Here is a 21,509-nt window from a genome sequence, read left to right as displayed (position 1 = left end):
GTGCTACAGTTGAACGAGTCATGTTATTAAAACAAGTGATGTCTACCATCTTTTCGCCTCGCTGCACTCTCTCAATTATTTTCACTATTGTTTCCATCGTTATCACTTGGAGCCTCTTAGCAGTACCAACTACATCACTGCTGCTTTTACTCTTGCTTCTGGACAGCCTGGGCTTGAAATAAAGATCCTGTACTACTGTACTCTATACAGTACTGTACAGTAAAGTGCACAAAAATCACAACCACTTGTAGAGGATGCACACACGTGACAATGTACACCAGACACGTGAACTAACTTACATGATTGAACATGTGAACGCACGTTCGCATCTTTGTAAGTTTGCACCTTAAGGGTTCGTGTGTCGGGGACTTACTGTACTGGCATACCCATGCCCTCTGAAGCCTCTAGGAAGGACCATTCTTTGTCTTTTCTTAGCTTCTGGTGCTACTGACAGTCCTTGGCATTCTTTGGCTTGTAGATGCATCACTCCAATCTCTGCCTCAGTCATTACATGGTGTTCTCCTGTCGGTGTATCTGTGTTCAGCTTTCCCTTATCTTATAGGAACATTGGTATTTGAATTAGGGCCTGCCGTAATCCAGTATGAATTTGCTTTAACTTGATTATATCTGCAAAGACCCTATTTCCAAATTAGATCAAATTTACAGGTACCAGGTGTTAGAACTCAACACATCTTTTGGGGAGACACAATTCAATCCATAACAGTCCAACCTCTGGTCCCCCCAAATTCATGTCCTTCCCACAAGCAAAATACGTTCATCCCATCTCAATATCTCCAAAATCTTAACCCTTCTAGCACTGGATAATTTGGGGTATTTTTCCTCTCTATGTGGAGTACTACACTCACCAGTGGTGTGGGTTCAGGCTCACTCTTCAGTTGCCTGGGTCATTGAATCTATACACACACACACACACTTTTTGTTCCCTCTGATGCTTTTATCAGGTACAAATTGAAACACTGAATATCACAACTAGTGATTAGAAGCAGAGTCTGTGAGGAGAGAGTGGGAAGAAGCTAAAGGAGAGATAAAGTGAAAGAGAACCCTTCTCTTCATGAAGAGTGGAATATATGTGTGTGTGTGTATATATATATATATATATATATATATATATATATATATATATATATACACACTAATTGTAGGCTATTCCCAGGTTTGCATGAGCACAACCCTTTGAACCAAGAAGTGGCACACCTGGCAATCCTAGTGGCTATTTCAAAGGGAGATGAGCCCTCTGATATGGTCTGGACACCAAAACCTGCCATTCTGTTTAAACAGGACCTACCTCCCTCTGACATCGAGCTTTGACTCCCACTTGGGAACCCCTGGCCCTTCTGTGCTCCTTTGCCAGCAACTGCATTTGGGGTTTAGCTTTCCTTCTCATCTGCATCCTGCTCTAATGCTCTGTCCTCTGCTTTGCTCCATGACTTCAGCTCCACAGAAAAGAATTTCATTGACCTCCTGAAATCCTGCATTCTCCAAACAGACAGCCCAGTTCAAGTAGCTCTTTTTGGCATGGCACCCTCTTTCTGTACTTGCTTATGCAGCCTGATAAACTCTTCTATGGATCCTGAATTAACCTATCAAGTTGGATACTAGCCTAACTATAGGCTTGTGAGAAGCATGTCTATATTCTGAAGGAGTTGAGAAGTGAAAAAACATGCTGAAAAAATCTTAACCCAGTTGAATTCAAGAATTAATTTCCTTAATCATTTAGTTCAGCACAGTCCAATATAACTTTCTGTGAAGATGGGACTTCTGTTTCTGTACTGGCCAATTCAATAGCTACTAGCCACATATGATTATGGAGTACTTGAAATGTAGGTATGGGCTGAAGAACCAAGTTTCTAATTGTATTTAATTTTAATTAATGTGCATTTAAATTTAAATAGCAATATGTGGTTAGTGATTACTGGATTGGACAGCACAGATCAACTCTATTCCTTTATATTCTGTGGCAGAGCCACAGTTAAACATTCAGGAGCAAATGATCGAATTGAATTCATTTGTTATGGTAAAAACTTTGTAGGATCTTAAGGAGAAAAGCAAAAAGAAAAAACAAATGGTGATGAACTTGGATATCAGAGTCTAACCAAATAGCTCCAGGGCAATACGGCTGAGGTTCATTATCATTTACGTAGTGTAGGAGATTGATATGCCCATCTTTCCGGCTCCAAGCATACTTTAAGAGCTATGGAAAATCTGACAAAGGGTGAAAAATTTTGAAGCATACTCAGCTAAGTTTTCCAGAAGCCTCATGAGATCCTGGAGAAGCTGAGTATCTCAACCTTTCCTGTTGAGTATCTCAGCCACTTGATCAAATTGCTTGGCTCTCATTTTAAGCTATTGCAGCTTAAGAGATAGATTAAGGAATTATCTTGGCATTTTGAAATTACCTCTTTAGTTTCTGAGTCCAATTTAGTGTTTTCTTCAGATAAATTACCTTATTAGCATTCACTTGCAAAATGTTATTCAGACATTAAAACTAGAAGATGTCAAAGTAATGCATCTGATTGGGAGATTATCTTGCTCCTGAGCTGGAAATCGAAAGAAATCAAAGAAAAAGAGAGCAGCTAAGCAGAGAGACATGTTATTGACTCTAGGAAGTGCTTCCATCATAAGGCCTGGGGGACAGTATTTTCTTATGCTGCACAAAGATGAACAACTTTATGGGGAATTTAATCAATTTGATTCAACTTTAAGATGTTAGGGCTTCTGAGTTCCATATGTTTCTGTGGTCATCAGGAAATCCTTGCACAGAAAAATTTCAATTAAAGACAGCTCAATCTGGAATTAGTGTAATTTACCTTCCTATCTCACGGGATGGCTCTAGAGCTATAGATGTACAGAGCCGACAGGAAGAAGGAAATGGATGAGCTGAGAAATAATTTAATAACATTAAGACTCCAGTACCTTAATGCAATTGAAAATACACTTATATAAGCACAAAAGCCTCAGTCTTTTTTCTTTCTGAATTCTCCCTCAAAGAACCAGTAATCTCCAGCGTGTATGATGTTGCATGTCTATGTATTTACATAATGGCTTTTCTATTATTTCCCCAATTTCTTTAGGATACTTGTAAATAAAATCCTCATTTTCATTAGATATGAATTAGCTCCTCTAAAATGTTAATTTGGGGCAATTTTCTTTATTAAAACAAAACACCGGGGCTTCCCTGGTGGTGCAGTGGTTGAGAGTCCGCCTGACGATGCAGGGGACGGGTTCTTGCCCCGGTCCAGGAAGATCCCACATGCCGCGGAGCGGCTGGGCCCGTGAGCCATGGCCGCTGAGCCTGCGCGTCTGGAGCCTGTGCTCTGCAACGGGAGAGGCCACAACAGTGAGAGGCCCACGAACTGCAAAAAACAAACAAACAAACAAACAAACAAACAAAAAAACACCGAGTCTGTGTGTCTATGTAGCAAAGGAGACAAGTCCACTTTCTCCTCCCTCCCTCCCTTCCTTCCTTCTCTTCTTCCCTTCCTTCTCTTCTTCCTTCTTATCATATTGCTTTCTGGATGTACATGGAAATTATAGGAGGATTGACTGTGAAAATGTACTATTTTAATATATTGGTTTTCAAAATATTTGTGAAATCTTTAAGCCAGGCTTGAATAGGATTGTTGCCTGATTTCCATGGTGAGGTGGGAATCACCTGGTTATGAAACCCTCCTCCTTCTCTGTTACCCATCTCTCATTTTTATCTCTTTAAGACAAGAATGCTTTTCTTTTCATTCCCAGTTTCTCCTTTTATTTATCTTAGTAAGTCCTCTATTTTGCATAGAGATGAGAAGATGTTTTACTGTTCATATCACTGTCACTTTCCAGAGAACTGATTTATCATATGTGACACTAGAAAAAATAAAACACTAATTTAAATTCATGAAGTTCTCATTTATGCTTTCTAAACAGATATAATACAATCCGTCTAACCTCTCCAGGACTTTCTATAGCTCTGTCATTTTGTGACAGTTTCAGTCCCATATAAGCAGGAGAAAAAATAGTATATGAAGGGTAAAAATATTACAAATAAAATTGAATCAAATATTTTTCAAATAATGAAAATTAGAAGAAATTATTAACCGAGGTTTTAGTTCCTAATTTAACTTTATATACACAAAAAGATGGAACAAAATTTTGACCTGAAATTTGAGGATTATCACAATATGTCTTTCATGTGCAAGGGAATATCTATATTGACAAACAACAAACAAAAACCAAACGACACCCATCAGTAATAACTGGGCACATTCAACTAGAGAAACCTGTGTCAAGTATTCCCCTGTGAACTTACAATGTCCCAAATCTCTTCTTTTTTCTTAGATATCCTGTAAAATTTTACCATAAAATATATCTTAATCAAGCAAAAAATAATATTCATCTTTTTAAGATTTGTTCTTATAATTAGTGTCATAATATTCAAGATCTCCCAGTGAAGGCAGATCAGATCACATAGTTTTAAGTCTCAGTTTAAAGATCACTTTCTTAGGACAAGTTCCCAGATTTGGCTAGGTTCCCCTGACATGTACTTTTGCAGCCCTCTTTATTTCCCTCATAGAACTTTGTACAATTGCAATGTAGGTAATTATTTTGCAAATATTTGTTTCATGACTGCTCAAAATTAGACTAATCTCCATGATAGAGACAGTGCATTGGTTCTCTTCCCCACTGTACACCCAGGGCTGAACATATACTCTGCTATGTATACTGTAGTTGTTGAAAAAACACTTTGAATTAATGAGTTATGACTTTTACAATCATCTTTCATGTATTTAAAGCACTTAACATTTGCATAAGGATAAAGGGATTGCTCCCTCTGAAGGGAACTGGCTTTGGGGTAAATGTACTAAGCTGGCTCAGCACATCACAGCACTGGATTCTGTCAAGGGCCCAGGGATGTGTTCCTTTGTATTTGCAATTATATTCTGGAAATAAAAACAGTGAGTAATGTGTAGATAAAGTATTTGTGTGATGAGGCCACAATTAGGCTTACTCTGTGACTAAGATAATTCTTTTTTCTAGCAGAAGTTCAAAGCTGAGGAAAATAAAATGCTGTCTCACATGCAGATGAGAGCAGGAGATGGAACTCACCAGGAGCCGAACAGGCACAGGCAGCTCCAGAGCTGGAATCCAATACCGATCAATTTCCCGTCTCAGCTAGGCAGAACCTAATAAATTAAAATAGAGTCAGAAACTTTTGTAAAGGGTGTTTGGAAAACAGATTGTTGGTAAACATACCAACTGAGTGGTTGATGAGTCTGGTCTTTTGGAGTGTTGAATGCTGGCTCTTAAAATGCCACTGAAAAGCCTGGAGGATCAGGCAAATCTAAGTTTACTATTCACAAAGTCAAGGAGAAGGGAGGGCAAAACTCAGGATATTTTTGAGGCTTTGGCATCTGGTATAAGGGTTCAGATTGGGTAAGAACCATGACATGATGAGGAATAATGCTGTAATGAACATGAAAGTACAGATATACAAGGTATGGAAACAATCTAATTGTCTCTCAATGGATGAATGGATCAAGAAAATGTGGTGTGTGTGTGCTTGCATGTGTGGGTGTATAAAATGGATTATTATATATATATATATGTGTGTGTGTGTGTGTATATATATAATGGATTATTATTCAGCCCTTAAAAAGAAGAAAATCTTGGTGGTGCAGTAGTTGAGAGTCCGCCTGCCGATGCAGGGGACACGGGTTCGTGCCCCGGTCCAGGAAGATCCCACGTGCCGCGGAGCGGCTGGGCCCGTGAGCCATGGCCGCTGAGCCTGCGCGTCCGGAGACTGTGCTCCGCAACGGGAGAGGCCACAACAGTGAGAGGCCCGCGTACCGCAAAAAAAAAAAAAAAAAAAAAAAAAAGAAGAAAATCTTGCCATTTGTGACAATAGGGATGAAACTTGAGGGCATTATACTAAGTGAAACAAGCCAGACAGAGAAAGACAAATACTGCAGGGAATCAGATGTATGGAATTTTTTTGAAAAGCTGAACAGATAGAGTAGAAAATTAGTTGCCGGGGTGGAACTAGGGAGAGGGAAAGATAGGAACGGTTGATACAAGGATACAAACTTTCAGTTATAGGATGAATAAGGTCTGAGGATCTAACTTACAACATGGCGACTATAGTTGATAACACTGTATTCTATAGCTGAAATTTACTAAGAGAGTAGAACTTAAATATATTCTCACCAAAAAAAGTGGCGGGTAAGTATGTGAGGTGATGGATGTGTTAATCAACTCGATGAAGGAATCATTTCAAAACGTATATGCATATCAGATCATCACATTGTACACTAAGTAGCTTACTACTTTATTTGTCAATTGTACCTAAATAAAGTTAAAAATTAAAATAAAATAAAATTGGTGGGTCCAGCAAGGCAAGCGTTTTATGGAGAGGCTTCCAAGAGCCTTGGAGAGGAAACAGTCATTTGATGCTACCTCTTGAAAAGCCGGACAGTCTGATATTAGGCGAAATGGGATTTTGGAGAAGTTTCCAAAGTAAACAATGAAGTTATCTGCAACTTTTATGTTGCTGGGCAGGGGTTTCCTGGAATGGTAAAGTTCTGGTGATGAAGACAGTGGAATAGTTAGGTCCTGTTAAAAGTGGATGGTGACCTGCCTGGATGGGGATCGTTTCAGGGCTCTGTACTCTTCTTGCTTTACAGCCTTCCTCTGTTTTAGCAAAAGGAGATCCATCATAGGAGCACTGGGGAAATAATGGTTGCCTTAGCACAGAATTGTGAAAGTCAGCAGTGGGAAAGGGCTATGATATCTTTCAACGGACCTACTCTATCATGAGCAAGACTTATTCCTTAACCTCTACTTCAGAGTGGCTATTGGAGCTCATATATTTAAATCCTCTCACTCCAAGATTTCTAATGAAATAAATATAAAGCAATAAATAGACACCAGAGCAGGAAAAGAGGGGGAAATGGCAGATGCTACATTTACTTACTTAATTCATGTGCTTAGGGACTTCCAGAAATACTTGGTGGGGGAAATTATTTGCAGTGGGAATAGATAACGTAAATTTATAAGGTTAGTTATTAATGCATTATGCACAATACAATAATAGTGTAAACAGTATAATATTTCTGATAGGTATGTGGGGAAATGCTATTAAGTGGACCAGCTATCATTTGTATTGTCTTGTTATATGCTTGGTTAAAAATGGTCATTCTCATAATCGAATGAATACCAGATGAAGTGAATGTTGTGATTCAATTGTAACAGATGAAAAATGTTTCTAATAAAATACTTATTTAATTTTTTGGAAAAAATATTACAACTTGATGAAACACATTAAAATACTAAGTAGAATTCTAGAAAGAAAGTCAATATGTCAAGGACCCTTCGTGGAATGGAAGTCTAGCAAATCCTCCTGCCCTGGCTGAGTAGACAAGAAAACACATTCAAACTCGAATGGTTACAAAGAGCTACATGAACACACAGCTGACCAACAAGGGTCAGAAGATAGCAATAGCACCATCATCGTTTTAAGGGATGTAGAGAGAATTGGACTGACTGGGATATCGGTGTGTTCCTTCTCTTGGCCCTAATAGGATCCCTCTGCTTCCCCAAAGGCTTCCTTCCCTCTGAGGTGATGGTGGTGAATCCACGTAAAACAGAAGTTACAAACTCACATGCCCACAGGGAACAGGAATTCAGTGTAAGACAGTGAAGTGGGTCAGAGTAAGATTATGGGGAGCGCTAGGGAGTGGTAACTGCTGAACTGGAAGGGGCAGCTTCTACTCAGATCTAGTCAGTTGCTACCAGGCAGGAATACATGTCCAATGTATCAGAGTTTCAATGTTTCAAGAAATGCTGGCAGTACAGGTTTTTATATAGTAGTTTTCTATGTATAAAGCACATTTTAATGGCTAAAAATATCCTACACATCTGCAGGTTGAACTTTGCCTGTGAACCACATCTTTTTTTTTTAATAGCTGAATTCTAAAGACATAACAGCCAATATATAATCCAATGTGTCCCTTGCCCCTCTCGTTGTGTCAGATAGGAATCCAATGATGCCTTTTAATTTGAGGGGAAAACTCCCACCCTACCCAGAGCATCCTTTGCTGCCTATAACAGGATCTGAATTTCCATTGTTAGTGGCACATTATTCTTTTAGGACAGAGGGACCTTTAGTTCCCTGTTAAATATTAAAATATCTCTGGTTATCACCTTACTGAGGTAATATAATAGATCTAATTGACTAGAATATTATGCTGAAACTGATTAACTAATAGATGAAGGGAAGAAAGCAAAGCTTTGGGGAAGTGGTTCTAATGTGTAAAAAAATCATTTGTTCAAAATGCAGATCCGCCTGGCTGCAGCCCTAGAGATTCAAATTCTTAGGATCTGGGGGAGAGGCCAAACCACCTGTCCAGCAAACACTCCTGGGTGAGCCTCATGTGGGGTTTTTTTTGTTTAAGAAATAAAAAACCCCAAAAACCTAAGCAGTAGTTCTCAAACTTTAGTATGCAACAGAATCGCGTGGAGGACTTGTTATAACACCGCACCCCCAGAGCTTCTGATTTAATAGGTCTGGGTGGGGCCTGAGGATGTGCATTTCTAGCATATTCCCAGGTGATGCTGTCGCTGCTGGTCCCGGGACCACACTGCACACAGACAGGTTGTCTGGAGTAAGCCAGGGAGGCCCTAGAAAGAGTACACAGGAGCAGAAAGTGAGGATGTGAGAGGCTGGAACAACTTCATCTGCCTCATCATGTCATGGCCTTGGGTCTGGTACTGGAGCCGGAGCTTACCTGAGTTGCAGACTGTGCAGCTGGTCATTCACTCATCAAATATTTATTGATATTTTCCATGTGTCGGATACCATGCCAGCCATAGGACCATAAATTAATTAGATTATTAAATCAGTAATTAATTAATTCAACACATGTTTTGGAGGGCATCTACCATGACCCAGGCCGTGGGCTAGCTGCTAATAAGAGATGGGTCTCAGCTTCCAGTGAAACAGGAGCCCAGAACGCTCGGCTTCTCTGCTGTCCTTCATGCACTAAAGAGGGCTGAGAAAATACTGGTTCTTTCTGGGTAAGCAAAACAGAGCACAACAGAGCTGGTTTGTGTGTTATCCTGCAGGAAGGGTGTTCTACTAGGATGCCTGAAGCTCGGAGCGGGAGGCTCTTCTGTCTGAACAGTGCTGACGGCTGTGGTCCCGCCGGCCCAGAGGGGACAGTGAGCACTTCCCTGTCACAAGCAACAAGGCTTCCCATGGTCACCCCTGTGCTTGGCAGCAGGACCCCTGACACACTTTTTCTAGAAATGGTGCGTGGCCAGTGGAGATAAAATGCATGCGAGACAGGCTGTCAAGAGCTGCCCCCATGCCACCTTCCTGCTCTGTTTCCTAGAAAATGTGCCGGCCGCCCCACAGGAGGCCTGGCCTTCTCTGTGTCTGCAGACAGTGGGTGATAGAGGGCATGAGGGGTCAGAAGCACAGATATTTCTAAAGTTATAGAGGCTGCCCCATATTACCCCTGAAGACAAATAATTCCTTTTTTAAGTGTAAAAGCCAGGGCAGGAGAACTGGGAATCTCCGGGTAGCACTCTGTTGGCGTTCTTGGGAGTCAGACCTCTTTGTACAAATGTGGTGCAATGATACCGACAGCAGAAGGGCACTCCTGATCTAGCCCATTTTATTTTCTCCTTAGTTTTTTTGAGTCTAGTCATTTTTACAAAGCCTAGAAAGTCCAATTATTATCCAGGGAACAAATATCAAAAGTGTTGAATGTGTTTAACTGGATTGGTCACTTTGGCTCCAAAATATAGATCATTTCCTTGAAATATCATTGTGGATTTTAATATTATGTTAATCTTTCAAATCACAAGTGTTTAGTTTGCCATAATTACACTGAAAACTCCTTGAGATCAGGAAGTGGCTAATCCAGGTCTCTCCCTCTCTCTCCAGGACTCACACAAGGTGGATCCCGGATGCATGTTTGTTGAATATATGCATGATAGAATGAAAACATGAATGAATATTACAGAGTATCAAGGAAGCAGGCTCAGGGGAGTGTGGTGATGTCTTTGAGGTTTTCTTGCTACACAAGCATGTGAGAACCTGTCTTGCCTTGCAGGGTGGTCTTCACCATACTCCCCTATGTCAGAACCCCGCTGACCTTTACTGATAAGTATAGACAGACGCTTGCTCTCTGTTACTGAAGTTGAGATTTGATGAGTTCAAGGAAAAGTGAGCCCTATTCAGAATAGTAAATGTTTTAATATAAGTTGAAATTAAAAATATTTTTATATATAACAGGTTTATTATTTTTTCAAAGGAATTAATACATATTTAAAAATTATGTTTTAATTTCTTTTTTTATAACAAATTTAATCAGTTATACATATACATATGTTCCCATATCCCCTCCCTTTTGCGTCTCCCTATTTGGAAGGTCATTTTTCCCCCCTCTGAGGGACAAATGTAAGGGGAAAAGTTGATAGAAAAGTTAATTTATAATCCTACACTCAGATAAAGATTCTCATAAAAACTCCAAACCCCATTAAAGGTGTTTCAGGGAAACACATGTACACCTTTTCCTACAGATAGTTGAATTAACTTGATACATTGAATTCACCTGTAGATGGTAAAATCTCTGTTAGACTGGAAGGAGGAATAATTTCCATATTTGCTCAGGAAACTATTTAAACTTAGAATGTTTAGCCTTATGGCTGGATAATAAGGATTGTTTGACACAAGTGAATATAAAAATGGGTGTAGTTCTAATAATTCTCTGTGTTTATCTCCTATGTGCTGTCTCTCTATTTACAGACCACTCAGGCCTCAAGCTCTCAGGGCATCATCTAGTTCTACTCGTTACACCTCTGAAATGTCTCCCAACTCTGTTCCTCTTTTCCATTTCCTTTGGCCAAATGTACATGCTCACCATCTCCCTTCTTCTCTTTCACGCTGCTGTTAGCTCTCACTTTGCAACACAAGACAGGTTATGTCCTTTCCCCAAACCCTAAAATAGCTCTCGACTGGACAGAGTGACTTCCTAACCTGAGAGCAGAGTGTTCGGGGTCCTCTACAGCCTTGTTCTGAACTATTCCATCCAGACTCATCTCTCACCACCTACCTCCACACAGACCCTGTTCCAGCCCTGTTGCAGCTGCAGCCGTGCTCAGCTACCCAAGGTCCCTCTTCAGATGATAAACAAGAAAGATAGTAACATGCAGCTGTTAAGAACAGGAGCTCTAATAAATGGAATATACCTTTAAAAATTGTGAATCACTATGTTGTACACCTAAAACTTTTACAGTATTGTACATCAACTACACCTCAATAAAAATAAATTAATTAATTTAAAGAATAAATATTACTATAACAACAACAACCAAAAAAACTCCAGGAGCTCTGGAGGTACACTGCCTGGGTTTAAAAGCCAGCTCTGCCATGAACTTGGTGACCTTGAGTAAATTACATCTTACTTCTCTGGGTCTCAGTTTCCTCATCTGTGAAACAAGTAATGATAGAACCTGCTTGCACAGTTATCAAGAGTTTAACGTGGGAGGACACGTGTAATGTGCTTAGAACAGAGCATGTTGGTCACCATTGTCAGCTTTCACGTTGTTGCTGGTGACCTCCTCTCGGTTCCCACTGGGATCACACTCACCCTGCTGCCAGCTGTTTCTTTACTTACCACTTTGGAAACCAACAACAAGAACCGTTGATTTTTCTGGATTCCTGCAGCACCTTGGTTGTCCTTACTTTCTTGTGCCTTGAGTTGCAGTGAGGTGTTTTGCTCTCTTCATATCCCCACCAGATGATGAAATCCTTGAGAGCAGGAACCTTTTATGAACATCTTTCCATCCGCTGCACCAGCAGAGTGCTTAGCATCTGGAAAATGCTCATTAAACAGCTGGCAAAACAGAAGACACTTATCCGTGAGACATTCAAAGCACTTTATGTCTGAGTGCACACATCCAGGAAAATAATCTGATTTGAGACTACTACTTATTTACCGCACGTAAAAGCTAATATCATCCATTTGACAAATATTTATTGAGTATTTACTATTACCAGTCACTGTTCTAGACACTGGGGAGACAACAATTTAAAAACTAGTTTAAAAAACAATTAAAAAATATTCCTATCCTCAAAGGGCTTCTATTCTAGTGGATGGAAACAGTTAAGAAACAAGATTAAGAAGATGGTAAGTGCTATGGGTAAAAAGAAAGCAGGGAAGAAAGAAGGATTGTTATTTTACATGTGGGTGGTCCAGGTAGACTTTATTGAGAGGGTGACATTTGAGCAAAGACCCGAGGGAAACTTGCAGCACCAGGGGAAGAGCTTCCAAGGCAGAGGGAAGGGGCAGTGCCAAGGCTATGGGGTAAAGCTTGCCTGGGGAGTTTATGGACCCAGAATGAGACCCATATGGCTGGAAAAGTGTGACCTCGGGAAGGAGTGGTAGGGGTCAGGTCAGAGGCGACTGGAGCTGGAGCTTATAGAACCTGCGAGGTTCATGCTGTTTGACTGTATGACTCTCTCCCCCATCCTCACCCCATCACAGGCTACCCTCAACATCAGTCTTCTTCTCCATCAAGAATAAAAAGAAACTTTGGGGCCCAGTTCATAGTCTGCATCTCCTCCCCACCTTTTGAACATCAGTTCTAGATGTTTGCAACACCCAGGTAGACAAAACCTCCAATGAGGCAGCAACACAATTCCCGGTCCACTTGCCCCAGGTGATCTTTACCTCTTCTCCAATCAGCTACTCAACCTGGACCATATCGTCACTGGGAAACTGCCTCATTAGACATTCTTCCTGTCCAATATACCACCTTTCTAGCCTCATCTCCACCGGAGCTGTCTTCGGTACCTTACAGACCTCCAAGCTGTTGGTGCTGCCACTTTCTCTCATTCCAGCTGCTCCTCTGGAATGTGTTTAAGGTCTGTTGAGGCCAGACCGAAATGCGATCATCTCAGTTCTTTTTGTACTTCCATTCTCAATTTATTGGCACTCAGTCCTTCTGCTGTCTCTGTCCTTCGAAATTCCAATCCTATGTTAAATGCTATAAATCCACCCTCCTCGTTCTTTATAGCAGAATTCCTGTTTTTCTGGAAAACAAAACAGCACACCTAACCATGCCAAGGAAAACCCCTCCAAATCTGTGGTCCCTCAACTTGAGTGGATCATTAAACCTGCCCATTGATCTTTTATTTCTCCTTCTTCAGTTCTTATTTCTCTGCAGTACTTCTACTAAGAGGAATTGTGGTGAACAAAGTTCCTTTCATACATGTATATATGGAAATCTCTGTGACTCTGATATGTATCTCATCTACTAATGTTTGACATAAGGGATGGATGTAAGTGCTTTGATGTTGAATTAAATGTCACATGATGCTTTCCTTTCTCTTACCTGAATTTGTTTGGAATGGTCATTTATAGGCATTCATGCCCAAATTCTGATGGTGCTACACACTCATCAATATAAGATTCTGTATGGCATATCAACCCTCCGATTCTGTTAAAGTTTCTTTAAAGATCCACATCCTTTGGAAAAGAAGTCCTGGCACTAGCAACTCTTTTTTTTTTTTTTTAACTTTATCAGAGTTCTCACTGGGCTGTTATTCCCTGATATGTTTATGAGCCATTTAGTAGATGACCTTTCTTTCTACCTTCCTAAAAAATTGAAATCATTGGGCATAATGTATACTATTCAACTTACTGATTCTATTAACAAATCTGTCTACACCCATTCATTCTTCCCTCATTTCCAACAGTCTTAGTGGATTAGATTTTCCTCTTCCTTTTCAAGGTCAACCCATTCCTCTACATCCTTAACTCCACCCATGAGCATCTCCTTGTGATGCTTCACTACTCCAGTTATTCCTCCTCATTTCCTTTCCACTTGATTCTATGCATTAAACTATAAACCTGCTCAGATCCAGGTAATCTTTTTCCAACCAAAACCACAATCTCCTTCCAAAACTCTTGACTTTGAACCACATCTAGGAATTTGCCAGTCTTTTTGTCCCTTTCTTATCAAATTTTTAGAAAGTAACTCCATCTGATGATCTCACTTCTTTCCCTCCATTCACTCAGCTAACAGTTGCAACTTGCCTTCTGTCCCCACCAATCTACTAACTTCACCGAGTTGCCAACGATGACACAATTTCCAAATGAGATGGAGTGTTTTTTATAATTTTATCTAACTGGGCCGTTCATCTGCCTCTGTTGTTGCTGATCCCTACCTAATGGAATCTCTTTCGTCTTGGCTTCCATATGACCACCCTCTTTTTGTTTTCTGTGAACTTCCAATATCAATCCTGACCTGTATGGGTTTGGTGTGCTCCTCTGCCTTGACCCATCCCTAAAATGGCCCTTTCCCCAGGCTCTGTCATTGCCCACTGCCCTTGTAATCCTGCTACTTGTACCCTTCAAAAGTCCAACCCTGTATTTTATGTACAAGATTCTCTCTTTCCTACTCTCCCAGAGATATCTCCCCAAACGTTTGGTTTTCACCTACTACTAATATGCTGAAGACCCTCAAATCTCTGTCCAGCTCAAATCTCTCTACAAGCTCTACAATCTTAAGGATAGCAACACATTGAATATTTCATGCCAGGGTCCCACCGTCACTTCCATTTGGCCTGTTGGAAACTGCATTCAGTTCTTCCCAGATCTGCTTCCACTCTCGCTTTTTCTGTCTCTGTAGGGACAAGGATCCATTCCCCTAATATTTCATGCTAATATTCTGAGAGTTACTTTTAAATTTTTTCTGTACCTCTTCATTGCAAATCAATGTTGCAATTTTTATTTTCTAAACATTTCACAAATCATAAATGTTCCCTTTTCCCGGCATCTCTGCCACCACCACCCCCAGTTCAGTAAGGCCCTTTTTCTCACTTGCCTATTATATTTCAGCAGTTTCCCAACAAGATTTCTAGCCTTTCCAGTCTTTCTTTCTCAAATTATTCAGTACATGCTGAAGTCATGTTCCTATAATATAAGCATGACATTTTATTTATCTTTTAATCCTCGCTGTCTCTCCATCTCAAGTCTTATCACCCCTTTCCTCACAGCACCTCCTCTTCTATGCCATGATGTCTCTTGCCTCAGGCATTTTGTTCAGACTTGCTGATATTAAATGCTTTCTCACCCATCATTTCCCAATTAGCGAGCCACCCAGGGAAAGTCAAGTGCTTTCTGTTTTTTTTTTTTTTTAAGTGCTTCCTGTTTTTTAAAATTCAGATCCGGTGTCACCGTCTCCAAGACACTCTGTCTGATATATCCTTTCTACCCATGTCTAGTTTAGGCACTCCATTCCTGTATACTCCTGGAACCCTGAACTTGCCTCTTAGCACACTTTATTACGGTTGTCTGTTTACACAGCCATCTCTCCCACTAGATTTGAGTACTTGAGGGCAGAAACTTCTTTACATACCTGTGTATTTCTAATGACTAGGACAGGCCTTGGCACATAGTTTACACTTAATCATGTAGTTGAACAAATATGAGAGAATGGTTTAAAATAAAACATGAAATGGATATCTCAGAGTTGAACACTGGGCCAGTATAATCTTTTCACTTCTCTTCCTTATTCTCCTTAATGTAGAATGGGGCTAATAATAGTAAGTATCTTATATGATTTTTGTGAGGATTAAATGAGATAATATTTTGTAAAGCACTTGGCATAGTGCCTGACATAGTAATTGCTCACTAAATGTTTCAATATAATACTGACAATCAGCTCTATTATTTCTACTATTACTGTTGTTTAAACATCATCAGGAGAGCACTGTGTGAAGTCTGTTCTTTTCACCACCATTATTATTAGCTTTAACAGTGAGGAAATTGACCTTACGGTGGCTCATTTTCTCAATAAATGAGCTCAAGGGTCATGCTGGCTTTATTACTATTTTTTAATTATAAAGCTATTTTACTTTATTTTCCAATTGGAAAACAAAATGCAAGGAACATCTAAAAATTGCTTGTTAGCCCCATTATCCAACTACAACTGCTGTGGATGTATGTAGTGTTCTCCTGAGAGCGCCTTTCCTAGGCACACACGGTTGAGGGTTGTTGTTAGCAATGGAGGTGTCCCTGACACTAGGTCTGCAAGGAGCATAGGCGCTAAAGAAGTGCAGATGTAAAAGATCTGCAAGGTTTAACCTGAGTCTGGGGCTCAACAAAAGCCCCAAATGAAGACAAAAGTAAGACCCTCTTATTAGTGTCAAATCCTGCAGGGGACACAGAAACATTCTTTTGTCTATTGAAAAACTCTAAGACTTAGGGTTGGTGATGCCTATAAATGCAAATGATAACTTTGTTGACTCCCCTGATCCGAGGGCATCTGTTCCAAGACCCCCAGTGGATGCCTGAAACCAAGGAGAGTACCAAACCCTATACATACTATGTTTTTCCTATATATACATACCATGTTTTTCCTACATATACATACCTATGATAAAGTTTAATTTATAAATTAGGCACAGTAGGAGATTAACAACAATAACTAATAATAAAATATCATGTGGGCTTCCCTGGTGGTGCAGTGGTTGAGAGTCCGCCTGCCGATGCAGGGGATACGGGTTTGTGCCCCGGTCCGGGAAGATCCCACATGGGCTTGTGAGCCATGGCCCCTGAGCCTGCGTGTCCGGAGCCTGTGCTCCGCAACAGGAGAGGCCACAACAGTGAGAGGCCCGCGTATCACAAAAAAAAAAAAAAAAAAAAAATCATGTAATAAAAGTTATGTGAATGTGGTCCTCTGTCTCAAAATATCTTATTGTAAAAATGTAATGGCTTTTCCATCTTAACTAAGCAATTATCATGAACCATGACCATAACTTTTGCAGTGTGAGGTGCGACAGCAAAACTAGTACAGATTTCTTTTCCTTCTTCACAATTTCATGGATAGAAGATTCGTTCTTACTATAAATCTTAGCAACATCAGCATCGGCTTTTTTTCTTTCCTTATTTTTCTCTCACTAATTTTATTTTATTATTATTAATTTTTTACGTCTTTATTGGAGTATAATTGCTTTACAATGCTGTGTTAGTTGCTGCTGTATAACAAAGTGAATCTGCTATATGTATACATATATCCTCATATCCCCTCCCTCTTGCGTCTCCCTCCCACCCTCCCTATCCCACCCCTCTAGGTGGTCACAAAGCACTGAGCTGATCTCCCTGTGCTATGCAGCTGCTTCCCACTAGCTATCTGTTTTACATTTGGTAGTGTATATATGTCCATGTCACTCTCTCACTTCAGAGAACTTTCACCTTTTCACTTAAATGAAGCACTTTATTGCCAGCATCATCACTTTTGCATTTTGGGGCCATTATTAAGTAAAATAAGGGTTACTTGAACACAGGCACTGTGATACCACCACAGTGGATCAGATAACTGGGCTGCTACTAAGTGACTGACTGGAGGGGTAAGCTGGACAAAGGGATGATTCACCTCCCAGGCTGGATGGAGCAGGATGGCACGAGATTTTATCACACTACTCAGAATGGTGCTCAGTTTAAAACTTATGAATTGTTCATTTCTGAAACTTTCCATTTAGTGTTTTCAGACCACAGTTGACTGCAGGTAACTGAAACATTGGAAAATGAAACCATGGTTAAGCCAGGACTACTATACTTGCTCAGCTAATAAGGATTTCAGCAACATCTAACTTTCAAAATACTTTGTTTCCTTATGTTATGATTTCTCACCACATTACAGTTATTGTTTTATCAACAGCCATTTGTTGTTGCCCTCTGGCAGTGAACACATATCACCTTAAATAGACTCGTCATAAGTCACCATTTATTTAACAGCAGATATTAAACAATAGTGGTAGATGTTATTTTATTGATTCGTGCTAAGACTAAAATTGAAAAAAAAATCATTCATTTATTCAGTCTTTAATTAATTCAACAGTTATCTATTGCCTGACTTTTATATTCCAGGCATAGACCTTGGCTGTAGTTAAACTGAGATGGATGCAACTGACGTGTTTAATGTCTTTAAGGTGCTCCAGCACAGGCAAGGTAGTGATAGTAAACAAGGAGACAATCAAATAAATATAAAACTTAGGATTATGATAAGTGCATTGAAAGCAAGAGTACGCATCACTGAAACTGAATATTAGGGTTGGAGAGAATGGGGTGTGGGGTTACTTTCTAGTAGTGAGGGAAGAACCTCCCTGAGGAGGCAGTATTTTAGTTAAGACCGAATGGGATATAAGGGCCAACCAGGCAGCAAATGGGGACAAGAGCCTTCTGGCCTGGTGGCTAGGAAGAGCTTGCTTCCTGGGGTGGCTAGGAAGAGCTTGCTTCCTTGCTTCCTGGGGCACTGAAAGAAGACCAGTGTGGCTGGAGTGGTAGGTGAGCAAAGCAGTGAGAAGCCCAGATGAAGACAGACAGGCCAGGCCTGGTCACACAGGGCCTTGTAGGCTGTGTTGAAGAGTTTGAGTGTAACCGGATCCTAACCTGCTGGGGTATTAACAGAGTCTAACTGACCTGGGGAAAGGAAACCCTCCAGCCAGTTTTAACCATCCTGTCTCACTTATGGGGAGAGGAAAAAAAACAGAAGCACTTGTGAAGTTCACAGTTCAGAGGCACAGGCTCACTAGAAGACTAAGACTTAATCATAGGACTATAGAATGCTTCCTCTCCCTCCACACTCACCACTATATTACTAAAGGTCTATTTATAGCAGTTGCTTTTACTCAGTACATCATGTTTGGCTATCAAGAAAAGTTTACAAAAAAGGCAAAAAACAAACAAACAAAAAAACCACAACCAACTTCTGCCATGAACCCTATTTGAAGAAAGAGCAAGCATCGGCACCAGATATGGCAGGGATGTTGGAATTAGCAGACCAAGAATTTAAAACAACTATGATTAATATATTGATACTAAGAACTCTAATGGATAAAGTAGACAACACGCAAGAACAGATGGGTGATGTAATAATTGAAAAAAACAGACATTCATTCATTAATTCTTTAATTACTTCAATAGTTATCTAATGGAAATCCTAAGGAAAACAAAAACAGAAAGAAATGCTAGAGATAGGAGTCTGAGTGTCTCCAGACCTATTTCCAAGCTTGTGCCTTCCCCGCTAGATGCTCTGCTCTAGATGATGGCTGCCATCATTATCTGTCCAACACACCTGTGCATAATGTTACCTTGGTGCCTTAGTGCAAACTTATGTTCCTCCTGCCAGGAATGGAAATAGTATCAACTTGAATTAGAATGTCTGCTCAGAGACCTACAAGCAATACAATCCTGGTCAAGGTTTGAAACCCTGCTGTAGTTCATATCTTATAAAATTATAAAAAGGTACATCTCAACATTTCAATGTGAGAAATAAATGAAATACTATATGTAAAATCCCCTCGCATGGGGCCTGATGAAAACCAGCTGCTCAATAGTTAGTTTTCCTGTATCTTTCCATCTATTGAGTTTCTACCATTCTATTCCATTGCTCTTTTTAAGCCGCCAGAGAATTTTGTTTCTGTACCACCTATGTTTCCTAATCTAATAATTCTCTGTAGGTTTGCTCTTTATGTGTGTTATGTCTTACCTCTCCCAATAGATTAAGGTAGAGAACATGCTCAAACCTCACAGTGACAAGTAGCAATGGATACAAAGGTGATGTCCAGCGAGTCTGTTGTGTTTGTGTAATTATCTTGAGTGGCAAAACCATAGAGGTTGCAGGTAACAAAAAGGACAATGAAAATGGATTCCACAATTACAAGGAAGTTAAGGAAACCTGCAGAAGGAACTTGGGGTGAAGAGGAGAAAATGCCATTATAAGATGGAGAAAGAGTACTTTAAATAATGATGGATAATTTAGAGATACCTGTGGTTATGCCTATAAGCCCAAACTATGTCGTGAACACAGTGGTGAATTAAAACTGATTATTTGGACTCCCCATTAACTAATGCATTCAACAAACATTTATTTACTGTTCATTATTGCTGATATTATGTCTTAGGCAGGTACTAGATATTGATAAAATATCTGGACTGAGTATCTTAATTTTGGACAGACTGAATATTGATGTTTGGTCCAGCTATATCTGTGGGTGATTTTTTTTTTTTTTTTTTTTTTTTCTGTACGCGGGCCTCTCACTGTTGTGGCCTCTCCCATTGCGGAGCACAGGCTCCAGATGCAGAGGCTCAGCAGCTATGGCTCACAGGCCCAGCTGCTCCACGGCATGTGGGATCTTCCCGGACCGGGGCACGAACCCGTGTCCCCTGCATCGGCAGGCAGACTCTCAACCACTGCGCCACCAGGGAGGCCCCTGTGGGTGATTTTGATGTGATGAGTTGAGGCAAAGATCTTAAATTTTACTTTTCTATATTAAATATTTAACACATTAAATATTTAATTAACATAGGCTAATATATTTGTTTTTTGTACACATTAAATTGTACATATTAAATAAAATCTTGTATCATTAAATTAAGCAATAAAATTTTCAATTACCAAACATGACAATATATATGCTTTTAAAAGTAAAAGAAAAATGGTATTTTCAAAATATTTTCTTTTTTTTTTTTTTTTTTCCCCGTACGCGGGCCTCTCACTGTTGTGGCCTCTCCCGTTGCGGAGCACAGGCTCCGGATGCGCAGGCTCAGCGGCCATGGCTCACGGGCCCAGCTGCTCCGCGGCATATGGGATCCTCCCAGACCGGGGCACGAACCCGTATCCCCTGCATCGGCAGGCGGACTCTCAACCACTGCGCCACCAGGGAGGCCCTCAAAATATTTTCTTTGAACATTACCATCCGGGATACTTTTGCTGACAATCTTGAGGAATTTTGATATGGCAATGCAAACATATAATTCCTAAAATACAAATAATGTGTTCCCAAGTCCCTATGTAGAAAAGAGATCAGCAGAGTTGTAATTTCAAAATCCTATTTTTAAGATAATTTTTAAAGTATGTTTATCTCTTTCCTTATCAGTTTTTTTCTACCTTCATGTTTAACTTTTCTTTCAATGTTTTAAAAGGTAAACATTTTAAAGGCAGAGTTATTTATAAAATAGAATAATCCCTTGAACATTCTTATGTTCCACCTTTCGGTTTCTCTATGCCCTTAGTCTCCCAGAAAAATATTTCTTTATTCCTTACCATAAGCAAAGTTCCAGGATGTATAATCATTTGATTTAGAGATTCTGCATTAATAGGTTTGTTCATCTAAATAGTATATTAACCAGGGTATTTCTCCAAGGTATTTAAATTTATCTGCAACTCTGTGGTCCAAGTTCCAGGAGATGTCTGTAATTAGATGTAATTACATGTCATATTGATCAACCTGTGTGGCATATCAGGTTACAGTTCTGCTACCATCCTCCCTGTACCTCTTCCACGTTCTCTTCCCACCTTCCACTTAGAGCCTCCCCACCAAGAAAATGTCTCTAAATTACATCTTATTTCTAAAACTGTCCGGGAAAAAGCTCCCTCAAGAACCTGTAATCAAGTGTGATAACAGGGACACAACATTGTTATAATGTCCA

This window comes from Mesoplodon mirus, assembly GCF_964341445.2.
Source record: "Mesoplodon mirus genome assembly, chromosome: 10".
NCBI lineage: Eukaryota > Metazoa > Chordata > Mammalia > Artiodactyla > Ziphiidae > Mesoplodon > Mesoplodon mirus.
This window is presented reverse-complemented; position numbering follows the sequence as displayed.